Genomic DNA, 7,051 nt, shown 5'->3' with positions numbered 1-7,051 from the left:
GCCCCCAAATCCGAAAAGGACGGGGCTACATTGGAGTGACTGATCTCTCCTCCAATGGCTGGCCTCCTTTTAGGAAGCCAGCCAATGGGGAGAGACAGTGCAGGGAGGCGGGTTCTGAAGCCTTACTACACAACATACGACTCCTACCGGAAGCTGGCAAGCCAGCATTTCCGGTCCTCGACCGAAAAAACGATTAACAACATGGACCATACGAGAAAACTTTAAACAAAGCACGCATTGTTAGAGGAATCACATTTGCTTCCCAAAACATGTAAAACGTACAGTTGATTCACCATCTTTAAAACACATATTTCCAAAAAATCTCGTGGCAAGTCAAACAAAACAAGATAAATGAACACAGGAGAAAGAAAACATTTCGAAGGGCAAGTCACCGTGGGCGGAAACAAAAACAAAGGCAGGACAATTTGGACAGTTTGACCATAAAAAAAGTTTAAGACACAAAAACAACAATTAAAAGCGAGAGGTGTTTTGAAATCTACCAGAGTAGAAACAGCAGGTCTAGGATCGAGACAGCGCATGCGCACCATCTAGAGCACAGACCTAAAAAGGAATTAACAATGGCACACATTATTATTTTATTGTGTGACATTATCATGGTAAATTCGTATTTTTTTCCAGTCAGGAGACCCAATTATAACACCCAAGGCCCAAACAATTCTGACACTCGTCGACTTGTTGAGTGGGAGGAGTTAATGCTATATTGTAGTGAAATACAGAATTTTGTTCATTATCACAAGGGATGCACTAGAACTGCCGCGTTACCCTGCTCTGTCCTGTATGCTGCGCTGCGCCAGTCTACGTTTCTGTATTTGAATTCTGGGACTTGTAGTCTTGTTTCATAATGGATTGAAGAAGACCACACATGCCAGAATACAAAGAAAACACGTGGGATGGATTAACACATCCCGCACGGACCTGGCAATTTGACAGGGGTGTTGCGTTAACTCCGAGAACAGACTTTTGCAAACAGAAATAAAGTCGATACAGAGGGGGCCCTTTGAAAGGTGGGAGGCCCTGGGCAGGTGCCCACTGTACCCATGCCTTACCAAGCCTGCTCCCCTCAGCCTTTCCATACAGGCGTTCCCCCGTCACGCCCTCTCCTGCACTCCTCCTCAGCCGCCCTCTTCTCCCGTCCTAACTGCCCCCCCACCCCCACCCCAAAGTCTCCTCACCTGCCAATTTTTCTTTCAATCCTTGCCCCCGCTCCCCTTTCTTCACTCTCCTCGCTTTGGCACTTCTTTCTTTCCCTCCTGGGTCCCCCCTTTCAGGCCTTCACTTAGACACTCCCACAGCCCCCCTCTCCTCCATTTCTCATCACCCCCACCCACCCTTCAGTCTCAATAATTTCCCTTCAGTCACCTTTGCCTACTTCTCGTTTCTGGATGGTGTCTTCTGAAGCCGATTTGAATCCCAGCAGGGTAGGCTCAGCCCCTCATTCTTCCGGTGTTGATACAGCGTGTAGCTTCCGTCGGGTAGCTGTACCCTCCCCCTCCTGTTCCCACTGTTTTCGATGGTTAGTGGAAGCGCATCAATCATGGAGTGACCCTCATACACCGCGCTTCGTCCTGCCCTCCCCAGACCCCCCTTTATTCTCCTTTTCACCTCCTCGCGTTCATTCCAGCTCCCTTACTTTCCGTTCCTTTCCTTCCTTCTCGGGTCGCTTCCTTCCTCTCAGTCCAGCTCCCTTTGTTTCCCCACTTTTCCATTTCTCCACGTCAGGCGGTGTTTTTCTTTACACCCATCCTCCTTCCCTCGTACCCTCCCCCCATTTTGTTACTTTCCTTCTCTCGGTCCTCCGTCCTCCCACAGACTTTTAATCTATTTTCACTTCACAATCCTCTATTTTTGAGTACGCCCTCTTCCCCACGTTCCTTCATCACAACGTCTCACTTTCTACTTTCTCCCCCCCCCCCGTACAGTTTCGTCTTCTCCCTTCAATTCTTTTAATCAGGCCCCCCTCTCTCCCCGGCCCCTCACTCAGTCCTCACGCCTCCATTTCCCCCTTCCATGTCTATTTCTCCCTCCCCTTGCCTCTCTCTTGCTGCTCCAGGTGTGATCTACACTGCCCTCCCTTCAATTCTTTTCATCAGCGTCCCCCTCTCACACCTGCCGCCCCCCTCCCCCTCAGTCCTCACACCTTCATTTTCTCCTTTCATGCCCCTGTTTCTCTCCTTACCTCGTCTCTTGTGTGTGATCCGTTCTCGCTGATGTGGCCCTTGTGATTTCCCGACCGCAGCCTGTCCCTCGGAGCTCAGCTGTCCCTCGCAATCCAACCGCGAGTGAGGGACAGGCCTTGTGGGGTGGGGAGGATCCGGGGTGGGGAGGATCCGGGGTGCTTCCAGACAAAAGCTGCGGGAAAAGTTACATTTGTCGCAAATGCATCTGATTAGAACCGTTTGGATTTATATATATATATTTAAAAGCAACAGGAGTTATATTTCAGAGGTTGACTGCTTCAGTTGCTGCCCCGTACCCCGCCTAAACTGGCAGACTTGCGGGTGGGGGCATTCCCATGTACTCGGCTCGGTGGAGAGGGCTCCAGGCGGCAAGGTGTGAGCAGAACACAGCCCTACCGAGGCGCTGGGCATTAATAAAGGATTAACACCCTTTTTTTGGATCACCTGTGACGGCTGCTAATGGCTGGCCATTAACTGTAGTACTCTCAGCGCAGCACCCCCTACCCAAACACAGCTGTGAACTTTAGCATAATGAGCGCTGCATTCGCTCTAAAGTGCCCCGTCTACTCTACAGAAACAAACAACTCCCGGAATCCAGAAACAAACTGAAAGCACAATTGGACAAAGAACAAGCAGAGCGCTGCAATCACTCGGACCTCAACTTTTAACTTCCATTTCAAGGCGAACACAGCAGCACATGGGCCAATCCTTGCCATACGTAATTGTCGATCGACGCTGAGTCCAGTAGGCCCAGGAGAGCTTCATTCACAAGGACAGACAGAAGAGACGGCCGGGGTCCCCTGCTCACATGTCTTCTTTCACTGAGAATGGGTCGTGAAAGACGTAAAAGGGGTTGTGCGTCCTACTGTTGACCGATTGGGACTACTGTGGAAGGGTTGAGCGGGCTTGTGTTTCCTGCTCCTGTGAACGTGGCTGGGTGAACAGAAATAACAAGCATTTACAATGCAATGGTCTCGGCATTATTGAAGGTAGAGCTATTGGCATTGCTCATTTTTTTTAAATGACATTGTCGGACACTGGTTGAAGGGCAACAGACACTGGTTAAAGGGAAGCAGACACTGGTTAAAGGGAAGCAGACACTGGTTAAAGGGAAGCAGACACTGGTTAAAGGGAAGTAGACACTGGTTAAAGGGTGCAGACACTGGTGAAGGGGTGCAGACACTGGTTAAAGGGAAGCAGACACTGGTGAAGGGGTGCAGACACTGGTTAAAGGGAAGCAGACACTGGTGAAGGGGTGCAGACACTGGTTAAAGGAAGCAGACACTGGTGAAGGGGTGCAGACACTGGTTAAAGGGAAGCAGACAGTGGTTAAAGGGTGCAGACAGTGGTTAAAGGGTGCAGACAGTGGTTAAAGGGAGCATATGGAATAACTTATGTTGAAAAGAATTTTCCACGTTGTGAAGTAACTACCATATGGAATGCAAATAAACAATACATTTGGAATACTTACCCTACATGTGGATTTTTGGGATTTAAAGATACCTAAACTATCGTAGGACACTGTCTTGAAAAGCAGAGAAAACGTATTCCCACTTGAACTTTCATCCTTTCGTAAAAAGTGTTTCACTAACACGATAACGCACGGAATAATTAAGAAGCAACAGATTAAAGTAAAGCCTAAATGATGTCACATTAGTGTAATATAAACACAGGTAATAACAACCCACTTGTTCAGGAGACGCACGTGAGTCAAAAAGAGGCTTGTGAATGCAAGACAAAACATTCCCCTTAAGATTCCCCACACCAAAGATGGCGTTTCTTTTCTAAAATTTGGCCTAGGTGAACAGCAGGTGTGGACAGATTTGTAATCTGAAATTCTTGCCATCACTCGATTGGTTGAACAGCTCCAGTGTTGCAATGTCGTTTTAAAAAAAGTGCAAAAAATGATCGAATTTAACAAAATTACTGATTAACATAACATCAAATTGTGTTTTTTGAAATCACCAAGTAGCAAAACAACGTCCTCTTGCGCGACACAACGTGGGTGTAAATGGTCAGGTTGACGGGGCTTGTCGAGCAGACTTGTCCTAGACGTAGTACAGTAGAACGTGACCAGTGATAAGGATTGTTCTGCATGAAAAGCACATCGCAAAAAAACTGTGGAGTGTTTGTTTCCATTTGCAAAGCCACAAGGAAATTCTAGAGCAATGCTTAACTGAGCCACAGATTCATATGGACGCCTGCTGCTGGGAAGCATAGCATAATCTGAGGGTAGGATGCGCACAAAAACGGAGGGCCAGTAAAGGGTGTGTGGGGCTGGGTCCGTGGCAGGTGAGCCAACAAGTAGAACTATACGCCCTGTGCATAACCCTCGCATGTGCCTATCCCGTGGGAACCAAAATACACTTACCCACTGGCCCGCATACCATTCTTACCAATGATGGGAAATAATGTCAGCCAACAATAACGGTTATTAGTGGTGGTCGTTGTTGGCCGCAGATTTATTAATATTAAAAACACATATTAAAACGCATACTGGTTATGCAATCTTCCATTTGCGAACTGTACCCATCAATCATACACGTCAAATTACAGATTATGACACCATCTTGTGATAACAGGTGTCAGTCTTTTGTGCACTCCTCAGTTCGTAAATGGCACTTGTACACAACCAGTTCCTTGTCAGTCTATTGGTGTTCCAGTGGTTGGTTGCCCACGCCTTCTGCGTGTCGTGGAGGGGAGCTTATCTGTCTGGAGTTAGGTCCCCAGCTCGCTACCATTTGCGCCCTGCCGTCCGGCCGGGTCTGGGCCGCGAGTGCCGTCTCCTCCTGTTACTCCCCTCCTTTGTGCGGCCACGTCACCCTGCCGTGCGGCATTCAAAAGTGAGTGGCCCTCCACCTACACACCGCCCGCCAGTGTGTTTCCTTATCCAACCATTGTAGGATTTCCGCAAAACGTCCCTCCCATTGTCCAGCACTGTGACCCTGCTGTTCCTTAGGTGTGGGTGGGTGGGCTTCAATCGTCGTTGTTGTCGCGCCGCTCTCCCAGCTCCTCGAAGACTTTGTGCTTCTGCTGGGGAGCGGCGGCGCTTAAAACCTCACAAACACTCCATGGGGGTCTCAGGTGAGCCCCCCTGATTGGGGGGTTCAAACAAAGCTCGGTTGACCATTGGCCGCCCCTTGGGGGCGCCCAGGTCACGGGTCACTTCCGGTCGGGGTGGCTGGTGCGCACCCCGCTTCCGCTGGTTCCTGGGCGCTTCTAGGCACCCGGAACCAGTTCGCCCCCACTGCTGGCACCGCGTGGGTTATGGCGCCGTCCTTCGAGCCTCCCCCCCCTGCGGGAGGGTGCGGCGGCCTCTGCAACACCGTGCATTTCTCTCGTCAGCACAGTGTACTTTGTTGCCTAGATATGGACTCCTGTCATGAAAAATGCCGAGAAGTAGATCCGTGCAGGCAGGCACGAACACACATCAATCACTAGTAGGGACACAAGACAACCAAGATATCGCATGCAATAGCAAAGCAGCATCAACTAGGCAGCCCCCACAAAGTGACATCAAAAGCAGGAGCAAGGGTGTGCAGGGAGCCCTGAGAGCTTAGCACAGAGCCACAGGCATTAGTGCACACAACATGCGTAGAGAGCACACTCCGGCAGTAAACAAGCAGCAACGCGTGAACATCACAGACCACAACACAGAGGCTTCCCAAGCAGGCAGGAATACACAGAGGCATACCAGCCACGGAAGCAAAAGCAAACTGGACGCGGGAGCGTTTGAAAAGCGCAAAATATGGACAGGTTCCAAGACACGCGAACGGCAACCTGCACTGGACTCTACTCGGACACGCAACGGGAAGACGGAAGTGTGCAGCACCCCGAATGTACACAAACCCCCTTTCCACCGGGGCAGCTCCGTGCGTTTTCACATTTCAGCGAGGGGGAGCTCAGCCGCTCGCCTTCTATACCTTTAAACGGGCATGGGTTTCCCGCACACCTCGGCTCCCAGCACTCTCCCTCCCCGCACTGCTCCTGAGTGCAGGAGTGCATACAAAATGTTCCATCTCGCCAAGCACAAAGAAAACAGAGCAGACATTTGACAGAAATCTGAAACACACTAGAGCATGGGTGAAGTGCTCAGAAATGGTAACTGAGCTCGGAGCGACATCGGTCACAGAAAAATGTAATGATAAAGCAGGAAGGGAGCATACTGAAAATCATGGCGCAACCCTCAGCTCAGTGTCCAAGGGTAATACTACTTGTCCTAGCACGCACCTTTTAATTGACACAATGCACCACATACAGAAACACAAGCGCAAGGGTTATGCGAGTTTGATTTGATTTGTTTGATTTTATCTTTAAACGTAGAGGCAAGGAGCTGCGATCTCAGGGCGGAAGGGGCGAGCAAAAAAGGCACAGGGAGACAATCCTAACATAATGGAAGAACAGCATCCTGACGGCGATTTTAGATGGGTGTTGGAGGTAAGAAAACAAGGCACAGGAAAAACTACTAACAAATTAAAGAACAGCTTTCCACGAACTGCGAGCAGCAGCGCTGAGCTGAAGCAAGCAGCACCAACCTCTCACTGCACACAGTTCACCTCCTCGTTCATCTCGGGCCTGCTTGCGCTCTTTTCCCTTTCAGTGTGGCTAAATTTGGAGAGCCAGAAACGTCATGTTGCCACGTGTGCTTCCCCTACCTCCTGCTTGGGAGCCACGCTGCGGCCTTCGGGTGAAGAGAAAAAAAGCAACGATCCTGGAAGCGGAGGGGGTGGGCAAATAAGTGTCGTAATTTGACGATGGCCGGGTTAGCGCTTAGCTTTGCTACACGTTATTCTCTCATCTTGGCCATATTAGAATACGCCATTTTGTATGTTACGGCGGCCATTTTAGGGAAT

Source organism: Lissotriton vulgaris, unplaced genomic scaffold, assembly GCF_964263255.1.
Source record: "Lissotriton vulgaris unplaced genomic scaffold, aLisVul1.2 SCAFFOLD_1941, whole genome shotgun sequence".
Lineage (NCBI taxonomy): Eukaryota > Metazoa > Chordata > Amphibia > Caudata > Salamandridae > Lissotriton > Lissotriton vulgaris.
Note: the sequence above shows the minus strand (reverse complement) of the source record.